The sequence below is a fragment of the Lactuca sativa genome, chromosome 5 (assembly GCF_002870075.4).
Source record: "Lactuca sativa cultivar Salinas chromosome 5, Lsat_Salinas_v11, whole genome shotgun sequence".
Taxonomy (NCBI): domain Eukaryota; kingdom Viridiplantae; phylum Streptophyta; class Magnoliopsida; order Asterales; family Asteraceae; genus Lactuca; species Lactuca sativa.
This window is the reverse complement of record NC_056627.2, coordinates 324,031,626-324,048,354: the sequence shown is the minus strand read 5'-3', so window position 1 is coordinate 324,048,354 and position 16,729 is coordinate 324,031,626.

Sequence of the window (16,729 nt, the reverse complement as noted above, 5' to 3'; positions counted from 1 at the left end):
TTTTGAATGAAAATAACAAAGACAACGAAAAATATTTTTGTTATTTTTGATATTTGAAAGATAAAGACAAAGATGAAAATCTTTTTGTTGTTTTTGATTTTTGAAAACACAAAAAATGAAAATCTTTTTAATTGTTTTTGATTTTTGAAAACAAAAATATTGTATATAACTAACGGACATTTTAAAATCATAGCAAAAGTAACAAAGATTTTTATCAAACCAATGAGTGTGTTGTCGAAAGCTAAGCATGTCGAAGCGTTGACTGTGAACAGTAACCACTGAATGATGAAGTGTAATCGCTGAATCGACATTTTTTCGACATTTTGGCTTGTTATTCTAACGAAAGTTGTCCAAGAACAGAATTCACATTCATCATTCCTAAGCCATTGAGAATTCTTATAAAAGATTTTTCATCCAAGGGTTTTGTAAAGATATCAGCAAGCTGATCACTGGTCTTTACAAAATGAACTTCTATGTTTGCATCTTCAACATGATCTTTTATAAATTGATAACGAAGAGCAATGTGTTTGGTTTTCGAATGTTGCACAGGGTTATGGAAGATGCATATGGCACTTTGTGAGTCACAATACAACAAAATTTTCTTCATGTTGACTGCATAATCATGCAGTTGAATTTGTATCCAAATAATTTGGGAAGTGCAAGCTATAGCAGCAACATATTCTGCTACTGCTGTGGAAATCGACACACATGTTTGCTTTTTTGATTGCCGGCTTACTAACTTCCCATCCAATAGTTGACACCCACCACTTGTGCTTTTTCGATCAAGATTACATCCTCCTAAAACAACATATGAAACAGCCTGTATGAAAAATCCTGACTTTGAAGGATACCACAATCCTAAAAAAGTTGTTCCATTGAGATAACAAAATATGTTCTTCATTGCAGTAAGATGAGGTTCCCTGGGATTCGATTGGTACCTTGCATAATTACATACAGAAAACATAATATCAGGTCGACTTTTCGTGAGGTAAAGTAACGAACCTATCATGCTTCGATACATTGTGATATCAACAACTGGTTTATCCAATGAAGGATTAAGTCTTATTCCAACTGCCATTGGTACTTTCAGCGTTTTGCCATTCGTCATGCCAAAATTTTCCAGTAGATTTCTTGTGTACTTCTCTTGATAGATAAATATTCTTTCTCTTCTTTGACGAATATTTAATCCTAGAAAATTGTTTAATTTCCCAATCATACTCATCTCAAACTGACTTTTCATCAAAATTTTGAATTCTCTTGACAAAACAGGGTAAGTAGAGCCTAAAATAATATCATCGACATAATTTTGAACAAGAATAAGATGACCCCCAACTTTCTTTCGAAAGAGAGTAGGATCGACTGATCCTTGTTTAAATTTCGATTGCTTTAAAAAATTGGTAAGAGTCGCATACCAGTCTCTTGGTGCTTCTTTTAACCGATAAACAGCTTTGTCTAATATATAACAATGATCATGATATTTTTTGTTAACAAAACTTGGAGGTTGTTCAACATACACTGTCTCTTCGAGTTCACCATTGAGAAAAGCACACTTGACATCCATTTGGTAGACATCAAAATCCTTGTGTGCTGCATAGGCCAAAAATATTCGAACTGCCTCGAGTCCTGCGATATGGGTGAAGGTTTCTTCATAGTCTATACCTTCTTGTTGCGAAAAACCTTTAGCTACAAGCCTAGCTTTGTTTCGAGCAACATTACCTTCTTTATCAGTTTTGTTTTTAAAAATCCATTTTAATCCTATAACTGACTTATCTTTTGATTTAGGAACTAGACGCCAAACTTTATTTCTTTCAAATTCAGCCAATTCAGAATGCATAGAAACAATCCAATCATGGTCTTCCATTGCAATCTTGCCTGTTTTTGGTTCAATTTTTGAAATAAAAACATTGAACATGCAAAATTCCTAGTGAGTATTGAGTACATCATTCTTTACACGAATATGAGCTCTCGTTAATACTCCAGGTTGTGGATCTTCAAGAATTTGTTCATGTGGATGATTTCGTGTCCATCTTTCCAGCAGAGGATATGCTGGATCAAAGTCCAACGGTGCATCTTCGAATGTTTCATCATTCTCTTATCCTACAATTGACACATTATCATCCGAACCACGAAAAAATTTCATATTGATTATTTAAAATATTCGTTTGATTCTCATTTTGCTCCCCCTCTACAAAATCATCTTCTTGATTATCTAAAATATTCGCGAGAACAAGGTCAAGCATGGGAGAAACACCATTCAGTCTAACCTATGGTACGAAAGCGGTCCTCCCATTGGAAATAATTGTTGGCTCCTTGCGAACAGAGAATTTCAAGGAGGTACCAAATGAGGAAGGGCGACACCAAGACCTGGATATGCTCGACGAGAAACACGAGGCAGTACAGAAGCGCCAAGCACTATATAAGTCACAGACTGAGAGCTATTACAACCGCCAAGTTCGGGCCAAGAACTTCAAAGTTGGAGAACGGGTACTAAGTAAAAATGATTCTAGCCACGTCGAACCATTGAGGAAACTCAGTGTCACGTGGGAAGGGCCATACAAAGTCATAGTAGCACATAAGATTGGTGCTTATGTCCTAGAAGCTCAAGACGGGCTTGCCATTCCAAGAACTTGGAATGCGTAGAGCCGCGCAACTTTTACCCTTAAAATAGGTGTTAAAGGCAACATTAGTGCTAGCTAACGCGTTGTGTGTTGATTTTAGTATGTCAATGTAATCGACATAAATCACTTTACTATTTTCATTCATGTATTGTTCTAAGCAAAACTAGATTAAATAAGAAAGGGAAATTAAGATGCTCTTATATCCAAATCTAAAGACGATGTGTACGTTTACCGTGTGACAACAAGGACCGATCATCTAACGTCACACGAGCGAAATCGTTACAAGGAGGCAGCCAAGGATTTTATATTAGAAAGGCTCATAACATTCCTCCCAACACATCTTTATGAATTAAAGAACATATGACATGAGTGTAGAAGGTTCATAACCTTCCACGAACATAAAAAAAACTGGGTGAGCCTCAAGATGACGATCTTGGCTACACCCAGGGTCTTTAAGCAGTATATTAGAACAAATCTCTGAAAGACCAGCTTCAGTAAAGCAAAAAGAGTTCACTAGCAAGAGAACTCTTACCAGTGGTGTAAGCAAACCCTGAGTAAATACCATGTGATGGCCAACATAAACCATATATGAAGTACACAAAAGTAAACAAAACTGGGTGAGCCTCAAGATGATAATCTTGGCTATGCCTAGGGTCTTTAAGAAGTAGATTAGAACAACTCTCTCAAAGACCAACTTCGGTGAAGAGAAAAGAGTTCACTAGTAAGAGAACTCTCACCAGGGGTGTAAGAAAACCTTGCATAAACACCACGTGATGGCCAACACAAGCTATATATGAAGCAAATTAAAGAATATGTACGGTAATAGCAAGCATTCATACCCACAAATACAAAATAAATATTGCCAACGTCGCTAGACTCCCGGACACAAAAGCTACTTACCAACAAAAGTGTTATCATCACTTGTTGAACAAAGGTACATCAAATACATCAAAACAAGCCAAACACAAAAGCTACTTACCAACAGAAGTGTTATCATCACCAAGGGAAGATTCCTCGTTCTAAGACTCCTGATAGAGATTTTGAAGCCCAACCACGTCTAGGGCGCCTAAGCGAAGATGGCCAACAAAGTCCGTCTCCGTGAAATTCGCTAGTGCGTCTTCCATATCTTGATTCGTGGCTGCCACATTCTCCTCTTACTTCTGGTTGACCTCCCCAACGGACACCTGCTCCCAGACGATCTTCTTACCCTGCTCCACACCTGCAGTGACACAAGCTTCTTTCACAAGAACCAAGCCTTGGAGGAATTGTGGAATATCAATAGACCTATCCACAACCCGAATGATCCCATCTCTAAGGATCCAAGAAATATCCCTCTTCAACGCTCCCTTTGCGGCGTTGTTAGTCACCAGATCAACCTCTAGCTCTACCACCCGCTTTCTTAGACTGGTGTTCTCTAATGACAGGATCCCCACAAGATCGTTCAGGCCCTCTACCTCTTCCTCCAGTTTTGCCGCTTTATCTACCAAGCTCACCCTCTCAAGTCACACTGCCTCCTACCTATCCCCCAAGTTGCTCTTATCAGCCTCCAGCTTTGCCATTTGGGCCTTCAATTCTTCACATTCAATGCCACTCTTGTCCAAATCGGACTGGAGGGCCTCCATCTCGGAGATGCGTTGGGCGGCCGTGACTAAATAAGACGACACTTGGGTAGCAACGTAACGTAAGCCATCAGCCATATGCTAGTCAGACAGGACAATTAGGGCCTCAGTCATGGCAGGAGGAAATGCGTGCTGACACCACTCGAGAGCGATGCCATGATCGGAGACAAAATCGGGGCAGTTAGTCCCTAAGCTGGCTTATAAGCATCCGGACGAGAGCCCATCAGTAGGGGGTGGTTCTGGTTTTACCATAAGAGTTGTAGGAAAGACCACGAGGAGGTGAATACCAAGTCTTTGTCCTAACTCCTTTGATTGTGGGAACGGGGCTGTTTTTCTCGGTGCCTCTTTTTCCTGTATGACAAGGCGGTTCAGTTGCCCTTGTTTGTGCCCCTTCCAGCGGTTTCGAAGGACCTTCATCAGGGGAACGATTGGAATCTATAGAACCCCGAGTAAGAGACTCAAATTACGCTTCTTACGTAGAGCGGGCCTGGTGCTAGCTGCCTCAGTTCAACCGCCGGAAGAGGCTTCAAATAGTACAAAACGCCTCTTAACGCAGCGAAGACTCATCGGAGACCCAAATGGTGTAGGATCCTCATGAGAAGCACCAGTGATGACAACGTTCTTTAGGTACGGATCCTCACCAACATTGGTAACACTGTCAGAACCGCAATCACCATAAGTCCTTGGCCAGAAAAGGAGATGGAGATCCTCCACCAGGTCAACATCGCAAACCTGAAGCTTGCCGTAAAAAAAAACCCCGAAGAGCTTTCTCCAAAGAAACAATTTCCTCCACACCTGGTAAAAACAAGAAACAACGTTAGTTTAGCCAAAGCACCGCTTCAAACATAACTTGCCAATCTTTTCATATAAAAAAAGAGGGGGGAAGAGAGGAAAAGCTAACGAAATACCCTCTTTCTCAAAAAAGAATTCAAGTATCTTCCCACGAGCCCTCCAAGCAGCACTCATCTCGCCGGCAGCCAAGAAACAGTCAAGCCAATCTTCACCGGTGATGCTGATCTTCTTTAGGGCAGCAGCCAGTTCCTTGTCAGCACCAAAGAACACGGGGACACGGTCGACGTACAACTTAGTCCTCGGATAACTGAGTACCACAAGATCGTTGTTCACCCATAAGAATTTATCTTGCCAGCTCTTTTTGACTTCTTATCTTGGATAAGAATAGGGAGTCCCCGTCGGCAGGAAAGGGTTCGAGTCCCTGACTGGGTGTAGGCGTTAAAGAAGTGCTTGAAAGCAGGAATGGTCGACAAGTGGACTAGGGCACAACAAAGGAGTTAGAAGCCCACTATCTTGTTGATAGCGGTAGGGGTCAACTCTGTTACTGAAAACCCATACTCCCGGATGATCAAGTTGAAGAAATCAATGGTAGGTAAGCGCAAATTTGCCTCGAACAGGGCGATTGGAATCCTGACTTTACCCTCAAGAGGATTGTACAAAGAAGCATCGGGAAAAGGGATCTGCACCCCATGTTCAGAAACAAACCCGAACTGGAATTGAAAAGATTCCCACTCTTCAGCAGTGAGATTCATTCCCAAAGTGCGAGAAATAGCCATTGAAGGATTTGGAGAAAAAACAAAAAGGTTTCTTCTGAAAAGAAGTGTAAAGAAATTAAGGTAGCAGGTGGGGAAGATGTGCCATGGAAGGTAGAGATTTAAATACAAAGAAATGGGAATCGAACCGTCTTCATGATGAAACCACCGATCAACGACAATTTCACCCAGGCAGTAGCATAAGCTATCAATAGCAGCTCGCCACGTATCTATGAGTAGACCAGAACAACTCTGCTACGTCACGAACATAGAGGCCTACTGGTCTAAGGGACTTGTTAAATTTACCTAACAAACACGTTAAATGCAACGGAGAATGTAACAGAAACATTATTGCCTTAGCTAAGACCCAGTCTTGGTCTAAGCGAGCCAAGTCCAGGGTAGCAACTCATTTCTTATTACATGGTAAGAACATTCCATGTGATCTTCTCATTCACTCACGACCAATGATAAGGCAACAAATAGCCATGGGGACGCCCAGAACTGAAGACACCTGATAATTAGTTAGCATGAATAACTCTCCCAGTAAGAAGAGGCCACGTTTCATGCTCACGAGGCACGGTCCCTACGATCCGTTAGTAATACGTACACAAGGACCTCTTGCGCCTCAAGGGAGGGATCCGTCTTCTCTTTTATGAAAATTACCCCTAGATTTTCCATCTCTCTCAGAACATTCAGTCGTCCTTTAACGATTATTTTGTGATTGTGTTCTCAGGCAATTACCCAAGTCGGATCCATCATTCAGCATCCAAACAACCTGCGAGCATGTCACAACATATACAATCTGTACATGGATCTGATTTCCTGGTGCATGAAGGTTTCCTTTTCAAAGTGAATCAGTCGTGTATCCCTGATTCTAGTCTCCGCCTTCAAATCATCATGGAGTTGCATGGTGAAGGGCATGTCGTTCGAGATCACACTTTATACTTTGTGCAATCATCTTAATTTTGGCCTACTATGTGCAAGGAGGTTGATAGATATGTTAAACGGTGTTGAATGTTTCTGGTGTCAAAGGGCACATCTGCTAATGTAGGACTCTACATGCCTTTTCCTGTTCCATCACAACCTTAAACGAATATCGCATGGATTTTGTGTTGGGTTTACCATGTACTCAATAGGGCAATGATTCAATCTTTATGGTTGTTGATCGTTTTTTTAAGATGGTGCACTTTATTCCTTGCAAAAAGATGACATATGTAGATAATGTGGCTCATTTATTCTTTTGAGACGCTTACTGTTTTCATGGATTTCCATCTTCTATTGTTTCAGATCGAGAGAATAGGGTTTTGAGTCATTTTTGGTGCAGCTTGTGGAAAATGGTGAACACTCACCTCAATTTTAGTAGTTCATATCATCATCAAATGGACAGACAAATAGAAGTTGTTAATCAATCACTTAATAATCTTTTGCGGTGTTTAGTGGGTGATTATGTGAAGGCCTAGGTGATTAATCAAAGAATCGAGTAATGAATTAATCAGAGTATGAATTCAAGTATGAATGCGAGATTGAACACAGGATGTAAATATAATCTTGTTTCAGCTCTATTACGCTTTTGTGTTTACAGAGAAAATAGACAGGTTCTGTAAAAACTCTTCTCTAACTCTAGTAAAATAACCCTATTTATAGGGAATTGAAAGCGTACAAAAACTATATACTAAGGCATGGACACTTAAGCTTCGAATAAAGTGCCCTAGTAAAATACATTACAAAACATTCGAAGAGTTCAACACACACTTCGACTAATTACAACAATTTGACCCTTACAATCTCCCCCATTGTAATTATAGTCGAAGTCTTCAATTTGTAAGAAGCTGGATGGAATACATCATAACTCTTCAAATCTCCGTGTACCAGGAGATAATCTTCTTAAGCTCATTCTTATCTCCTTCATTGTTCTTCTTGCAATGATTCATACTAACAATTAAGTTCGTATAGTGAGACATTGAATACCTCTCCACTTCGCATGCCTGGAAAAGGAAACGTTTAGATTTTCCAGCTTTGTCTTTTCCTGCAAAGACCATTCCAAAAGGCTTCAAGCAGATTTCACCATCAGCATACTTTTTCAATTCTTCTTGAGTCTTCGTTGGAGCCATTGGTTCTTTTATTTCCATTCCTTTAGCCATAGCTAATTCCACATCTGTAAGAGCTAAGCACTTATAGTAATTTTCAATAAAAATCTTGATGTGAGCAACCCTAAGCTTGAATTCATCCAGTTCAGTGTTTTGAAGAAACAAAAATGATTTATCTTTCAAAAGCAATGCAACTTGTATACGATCATACAAGTTCATTAATGGAAAATCTGCAACAGTATACTCACAAATATTTCCATTTGCCCTGGAAACAACATACTTGAAATTTTGGACTGTGTTTTCGAACACCACATCCTTTTTCATACTGATCACTTTCTTTATTTTAATCAACGACCATACTTCCTCAGGGGCTTTTGCAAGAACAGCATGAAAATGAATTTTCATGTGTGTACCTTCATCCTTTTCTTTAAAATTTCCTTCTGCTTTGAACTGAGGCATGATGAACATCATTTCGTTTATTGGAAAATCCAGCTGGCTTGTATTAGTATTCGTGATCACATAACTTTGTTTTGGTTTCTTCTCAAACGAATACATGTGATTATACGCTACCTTGGCCCCAATAGTTACATAATTGTAGTGTTTGGATGGATCACCTTGGTCCATTCCTTTCGGATCACCAGCACGTTGAATCATAATGCTTTGAATAATCCTCAGTTTTTTGATCTCTGCTTTTGCTTCAACCCTCTTTTCTTCTTTTAGCTTTTCCACGACAATTGATTTCCCTTTATCTTTCAAAGCTAAATTGTCAACTGCCTCTTTTGGTTTCGAACCACTCCCACCAGTCTCCATAGATTTACCAATCACAATTCCTTTCGAAATTATTTTTGCAATTGGCATCGTTGTTACAACTATTGAAGTAACCAGTCTAGCAGAAACTATAACTGGTTTTGTTGTTGGGATTTTTGAAGAAAATACCGTTCTCACAACATTCGCATCTTCACCACTAGCCTTCGATTCACTAGTTTTTCTTTATCCCCCTTGCACCCCTGTGAAAACAGGCGGGACATTTGTTGTTGGAAGAAGGCTTTATATGCAAAATAGAGGAGCAAGTTGCTTATTGAGAATCGCTTCGAATTGGATAAACTTTTGTGATAGAAATTCAGGAGTAATCAGAGAAGAAGAAACCGACTTGTCTGGAATTCCTTTTAACTCCTTGAGCAAAGAAATCACTTCCTCAAAGTTTGCACTTTCGGATGTTGAAATTTGAGTTAATTGTGGACTCAAATTTTCATACAATTTAACAAATCGTGTGACAGCGTCACAAATGATATCAACCTTCTGATTCAGAGAAGCATAATCTTGCTGAACAATAGCAACTTCTTTTTGCATATCTTCCCGAACTTCGTGAATCTACAAATTTACATCCTCTCTTACTTTCTTCACTTCTTGAACAAAAACAACACGCCTTTCCCTTGTGACATTCTTTAACTCGTTCACATCACTGGTAAACTTTGAATTTTGAGAATTGATCCAAAGTTCATTATTTTGATCATTATGATCAACCTTTTCCAAAATTCGAGATTCAGAGTCTTTAATCATCCCAGATACTTTGCTGACAACTCTGGCTCCGAACATCTTCAACATAATATCAACCTCCAAACTTGAAATAGATAAACCACCCCCCAGATCAGCTTGAGATTGAATTGTCAAATTCAACTTCTGATTCAGAATTTTAAATTGCTTCATGGTCATCAACATGTGATCTGGAAAGGCCTCTTCCTCTTCATGAAAATCTAATTCTTCAAATGTACCTTCAAACCCTTCAGTATCAGTTTTTGTCTCCATAAAAATTATGTCTTGAACATTCGAAGTTGGTTTGGGTGTGTCAGTGAATTGAGATGAAAAAATAGAAGTGAATCATTGATTGATAATATGTTCGAAAGTAGGAGAATTAGTGGTTGATGTAATGGGAATAGTGGATGATGGTAAAGAAACAGTACTTTCGAAAGGAACAGAAGTAGATGGACCTTGAGCATCATTTTTCGAAACTCCTTCACCCATATTGACATTTTCATCCGTATCAGATACGTTTGCAGGGATGCCTGAAGTTCGTACCTCCTCAGAAACTGATTTGGCAACCGAATCTTCAGGTGGTATGATGATTGTCTGCTCAGGAATTGAACTTTCTGGTATTTCTAGAATTCTTTCCTCATCATCTTCTGTTGACTCATTAGAAATCATGAGTTTTCGATTCTTCTTCTTCTTCTTCTTCTTTGACAAATGTTTTGCCATATCCTCAGCTCTGCGTTTCTTGGACACCGGAGAAACAGGTGCTAGCACTTCTCTAATTAACACACCTTGATGAGTGATTTGAGGTTTTCAAACCACTTTATGTGTAGGAGACTTGCTTTTATGAGTTGACTTCATTTTGATTCTTCGAAACATTCCAGTCTTCGAAGGTATGAATACAGTCTCTTGTGTGTCATCAATAATAGGATCAATCACTTGAGTATCAACAACAGACACATCAACTTGTTTAGGCTTCTTCTTTGGAGATTTTGAAGATTTTGACTCTATTTATGTCTTCTTCGTCTTCTTGGATTTCTTATCATCTCTTCCTAATAATATGCCAGTTTCGATTGTAGAATCAATGGTTTTCAAATATGCCACCAAAATAGAATTCGAAGGATCAACTATTTTAAGCATTGCATCGGGAATACGAGCAACTGATGGAAAATTTTCAGCACTATCTATGACATCCTTCGGATAGTGGTATGATTGAAAAACGACTTTTTCTTCATCATTGGATACTAAAATCCCTTCCTTGTTATAAAAGTATTGCAAAATCAAGCTCCAGTATTTTGCACACGAAATACCATGAATAGCATTCGTGTGTTCTACACCCTTTTGGAATTCCTTCCATAATTGTGTAGAATAATCCACTTGAAGATCATAATAGATTCCAGCAACCATTTCATAAAACTCCATTCTTCCTTTATCAAGACCAACTGTTCTCCTAGTTAAACACCTTAGAAAAATACCAAATAAGAAATTCCAGATTCGTGGAAGACCATACTTCTTAAAATCACTAATCTTGGACAGTGGGGGCTGATATCCCATCTCATTAAACATGTACACAATTTGAGGGAATGTGAAAGCAACATATGGAGGTGAATTTGGAATTTAAAAAATTTGACAAAAGAGTTTCTTGGATAGTCTGACCTTTTTGTCGTTCACCAGATGAAAAGTAATCGTATCAGAAGCTTTGTTGTAAGTAGCAGTTGAACCTGCTTGAGAAAGACATGACATTGGAATAGAGAATGAACTAAACATCGCCTTAGACAAAACAGAGTTCTTCAAGGCAACGATTAGCATCTTCAATTCATCTGGGTATTGAGAAACATCACCCTCCAAGTGATAGTTGCTTGAATCTTCATTATTGGAACTGAAGAGACATCTTCTGTGGAAGCATCAACATGAACAGAAGTCGCCATTGTTAGGGTTTGAAGATTTTGAAAATCAGAGAATTTGGGGAATTTTTTCTTTTTGATTGCGTAAATTGATAAGGAACCCTTGAATCCCCTTTTATATGTAACCCTCAAGTTTGAATTTGAAGCAGAATGTGTATTTAATGATATTCCGACGTGGCACCTTGAAAATCAGACCATTACTACGTAAAAGTAGCCATGCGTCAAAAAGTATCTGTCACATCACCTTGAAAACCGGACAGAATACCATAGGTCATGTATAAACAGCCTGTATTGTTATCCCCAAGAATATTGTAACCGTCAGAACCCTTCGAATGGAAGCAAGGCTCTTTCACTTTTGGGATGAAAAGCAAAGTCATATGCCAGAAGTTTGAAATCATCAGCCCGAGTTGGTATTACTCAGAACCTCAAGGATTTCGTGAGTGCAGTATTCCAAAGAATGTAGACTAGAAACAAATATAAGAAAATTTTGGGATAGTGTGATGTCAAACAATTGACGTAAAAGTAGATAAAATCCCGGGCAAAGATTACTTCATTAATCATTAAGAGAATTGATCAATAGCTTGTGTAGGTTCCCGTGAATTATAATCGAATACTCGTTGATAAGTATCGAAGGGCTTCTTTTATAATGTTTCGTGGGTAGGAAATTTTTTTTTTGTTAGATATCATCTTAAACATAAGGTGAGAAATTGTAACAGAAATTACTTGTATAACCAGTGTAGTCAGTGACAAGTTTTCGTTTAAAAATTTTAAGTGACATGAACATTCGAATGAAACTCACACGGAAATCATATTGAAGAAACAATTTGTGCTGGATCTTGTTGGGTAACAAACATCATGGGTACCGAATGTTTGATCAAGACCACTCATTCAAAATGAATATGATTTGGAGTTTCGAATTTTGGTACTGAAACAAATTTTTCGTGAAAATCTGGAACATTGTTCCCCGTCAATTCTGTAAAAATGTAGAGAAAATGGGTTTCACTTTCATCACGGTCTCATAAAGTCAGATCATAAACACATATTTTTGATATGTCTAAGTCTCGATGGGTTTGATCAGAGACCTCTTGGACATATGTCTTCGTGTGTGATTGTGTAACAACTTTATGAGTGAAAAAGATTGATGTAAGACATGAAACGTACCTTTGTTATTTTTGGACAAAACAGTAAACTCTTAACTCATTTTGAGAAGAGTCAGGTAGCTCAGAGACTAATGTGAATATAAGCCTGATTGGGAAGAAATTTTCGTATGAAAATTTTCATTAAGGCTTTCATACACACACATTGAGTCATTGGAGGCTTTGGATAACATGTAGCAGCATGCTTCTAGGGACAACTTAACTAGTTCAAATGATGAAAAATTTATCGATTCATACGAAAAATGTACCTGACCCTAGAACTACAAGCAGGATCCACTCTACATTTTCATGATTGTCTGCAACAAAATACTAAAAATAAATAAGAATCAAAATATTTTTTTTGTTTTGATTTTTCGAAAGTAAAGACAGAATAAACAAAATTTTTTTTGGATTTTTTAATTTTCGAAAACTGAGTGATAAAACAAACGAAAATCTTTTTGAATTTTTGAATTTTTTGAAAATTTAAATGACAAAACAAATAAATTTTTTTTGGATTTTTGAATTTTCGAAAATTTAAATGACAAAACAATCGAAAATCTTTTTGAATTTTTGAATTTGTCGAAAATTTAAATGACAAAACAAAGGAAAATCTTTTTCGATTTTTGAATTTTCGAAAATTTAAATGACAAAACAAACGAAAATCTTTTTGAATTTTTGAATTTTTCGACAATTTAAATGACACTATACTTGTTGCAAAAACACAAAATTTTAACATCCCCTGATAAGTAACAAATGTACGAATTCGAAGGGGTCGAAGAGTTGACCATGAACAGTAACCTCTAAATCAACCTTTAAAATAAGTGACAAATTTACGAATTCGAAGGAGTCGAAGCGTTGACTATGAACAGTAATCTATGAATGTTGAATGACTTTGCATTGTCTTTTATTCAGCGCCTCTGATTCATTCCTTGTAAACCATCATTCTTCTTTTTCGCATGGAACAGAATTTCCATCGATCATTCCAAGCCCTTCTATAATTTTCACAAGGGATTTTTCATCCAAAGGTTTCGTGAAAATATCAGCTAACTGATCAATTGTTTTCACGAAATGGACTTCAATATTTCCATCCTCCACGTGATCCTTGATGAAATGATAACGAAGTGGTATATGTTTAGTCTTCGAATGTTGCACAGGATTATGACAAATTCTTATGACACTTTGAGAATCACATTATAATGGAATCTTTTTCTTATTGATTGCATAATCACGCAATTGAATTTGAATCCATATAATTTGTGAAGTACATGCAACAGCAGCAACATATTCTGCTTCAGCTGTTGAAATTGAGACACATGTTTGCTTTTTCGACTGCCAGCTCACCAATTTGCCATTGAGAAATTGACATCCACCACTTGTGCTTTTCCTATCAAGATTACAACCACCCAAGTCTGCATTCGAATATGCTTGTACAAAGAACCCAGTGTTCGAAGGATACCATAATCCTAACGAAATTGTTACTTTAAGATAACGAAATATATTCTTCACAGCAGTGAGATGTGGTTCTCGTGGGTTTGACTGATACCTAGCATAATTACACACATAAAACATGATATTAGGTCTACTTGCTGCAAGATAAAGTAATGAACCAATCATGCTCCTGTAAAGATTTAGGTCAACTGCAGGTTCATCTAACGAAGGTGTCAACTTTATGCCCGTTGCCATTGGAACTCGTAACTTTGTGCTATTCGTCAATCCAAACTTCTCTAGCAGATTTTTCGTATATTTTTCTTGATTAATAAAAATCCCTTCTCTGTTTTGACAAATATTCGGTCCAAGAAAGTTATTGATTTTCCCATCATGCTCATTTCGAACTTACTTTTCATCAAATCTTAGAATTCTCTAGATAAAGCAGGGTCAGTTGAGCCAAAAATAATATCATCAACATAAATTTGAACAAGCATTAGATGATTCCCACCTTTCTTTCGAAATAATGTGGGAACAATAGATCCTTGTTTAAATTTAGATTGTTTCAAAAATGAAGTAAGAGTTGCATACCATGCTAGTGGTGCTTGTTTCAAACCATAAATTGCCTTATCTAAAATATAAACATGATCAGGATATTCTTCGTTAATAAAACCTGGGGGTTGTTCCACGTAAACAGTTTCTTCATTCTCTCCATTTAGAAATGCACACTTTACATCCATTTGATAAACATCAAAATCTTTGTGAGCTACATAAGCCAGAAATACACGAACAACCTCGAGTCTTGCGACAGGGGAAAAAGTTTCTTCATAGTTGATTCCTTCTTGTTGTGAATATCCTTTAACAACAAGTCTGGCTTTGTTTCGAACAATGTTTCCATCTTTTTCGGTTTTATTTTTGAAAATCCATTTTAACCCGACAATCGAAACATTTCCAGATTTAGGAATTAATCTCCAAACCTTGTTTCGTTCAAATTCAGACAATTCAGATTGCATTGCAACAACCCAATCTGAGTGTTCCATTGAACTTTTAACTGTTTTTGGTTCAATTTTTTAGATGAAAACATTGAACATGCAAAATTATTGATGAGTATTCAATACCTCATTTTTGCATGAATTTGAGCTCTTTTTAAAACTCCCTATTGTGGATTCCCAATTACTTGATCCTTCGGATGATCTCTTGTCCACTTTTCCATTGGCGGATATGCTGGATCAAATTCCAAAGGTGCATCTTCGTATATATCATCATTTTCTGAACCTGCAATCGAAAAAACATCATCAATAACATTATTATTCTCAATGTTTTCTAAATGCTCCCCCTCAACATCATCATTCAATCTTTCTTTCTCCCCCTCGAAAGAAAGCTCTTCCTCATCTAAAGTATTCAAATCCAAGTGCTCCCCCTCCACAGGATCGTTTTGTATTCTTTCGCCTTTTTCTGAAGAAATTGATGTTGATTCAACAGTAAGCTTCGTTAGTTCAGATATATGATTATCATTTGCATATACTTCAGCATCAACAGCATGATCTAAAATTCCAAAGATTAAATCATAATCAATATCTAAAGTTTGTGAGGAATCAGATTCATATTGTATGTTTTTCAGAATAGGATGAGTTTCAAATTGTGATGTTGTTTTTTTAATGTAATTATCATCAAATGTAAGATTAAAAGTTTCTTCAACTTTTCGTGTTCTTTTATTTAACACACGATATGCGACTGAATTATGCGAATATCCCAAGAAAATCCCTTCATCTGCTTTTGCTTGAAATTTCGAAAGTTTATCCTTGAGATTCATGATGAAGCACCTACATCCGAAAACATGAAAAAATTTGACGTTAGGTTTTCGATTGTTGAGAATTTCATATGGAGTAATCTTAAAATGATGATGAATGAATAATCTGTTTTGAGTAAAACATGAAGTGGAAACGGCTTCAGCCCAAAGATATTATGGAAGATTCGCATATGCCAGCATAATCCTTGCTGCTTCGCATAGAGACCTATTTCTTCATTCAACAACACCATTTTGTTGTGGTGTATATGGAGATGAAAAATTATGCGAAATCCCTTTGTCCACCAAAAATGAATCAAGAACATTCTTCTTAAATTCAGTTCCATGATCACTCTTAATTTTTCGAACAATCTTCTTCAATGTTGTTTCCATCTTTTTGATAAGGTCAATCATGATTTGTGAAACTTCGGATTTAAGCCTGAGAAAATAAACCCACAGAAATCTGGAAAAATCATCAACAATAACTAAAATGTACCTTTTCTTGTTGAGAATTGAAACTATCGAAGGACCACACAAATCAATATGTAAGAGCTCCAAAGGTGCGAAATTTTTTGAATCTTTCGTAATTCGATGACCTTGTTTATGTTGCTTGCCAACTTCACAAGCTGCACATAAAGAATCATTGTCTAATTTAAGTACATGTAAACCTCGTACCAGATCTTGTGCCACAAGTTTATTGATGTTTCGAAAATTGAGATGAGAAAGTCTTCGATGCCATAGCCAACTTAAGTTTGATGTTGCTTTCGAAAGAAGACATATCTCATGTTTTCCTACTATCGGATTGATGTCCAGAGTGAACATGTCACCTTTCCTTTTGGATTTCAGTAATACTTCCTTAGTGTTGACATTCGAAATAACACTTCCTTCTTCATTAAAAAGAACTTGATTGCCAATTCCCACAACAAGTTGAGAAACACTTGTCAAGTTATGTTGAAGACCTTCAATATATGCAACATGATTCATTGTGAATTGTCCATTCGTGATCTTCCCATATCCTTTGACTTGACATTTTTCATTGTTCCCAAACTTTACTACTCCAACATTTTTTAGGCTTCGAAAATC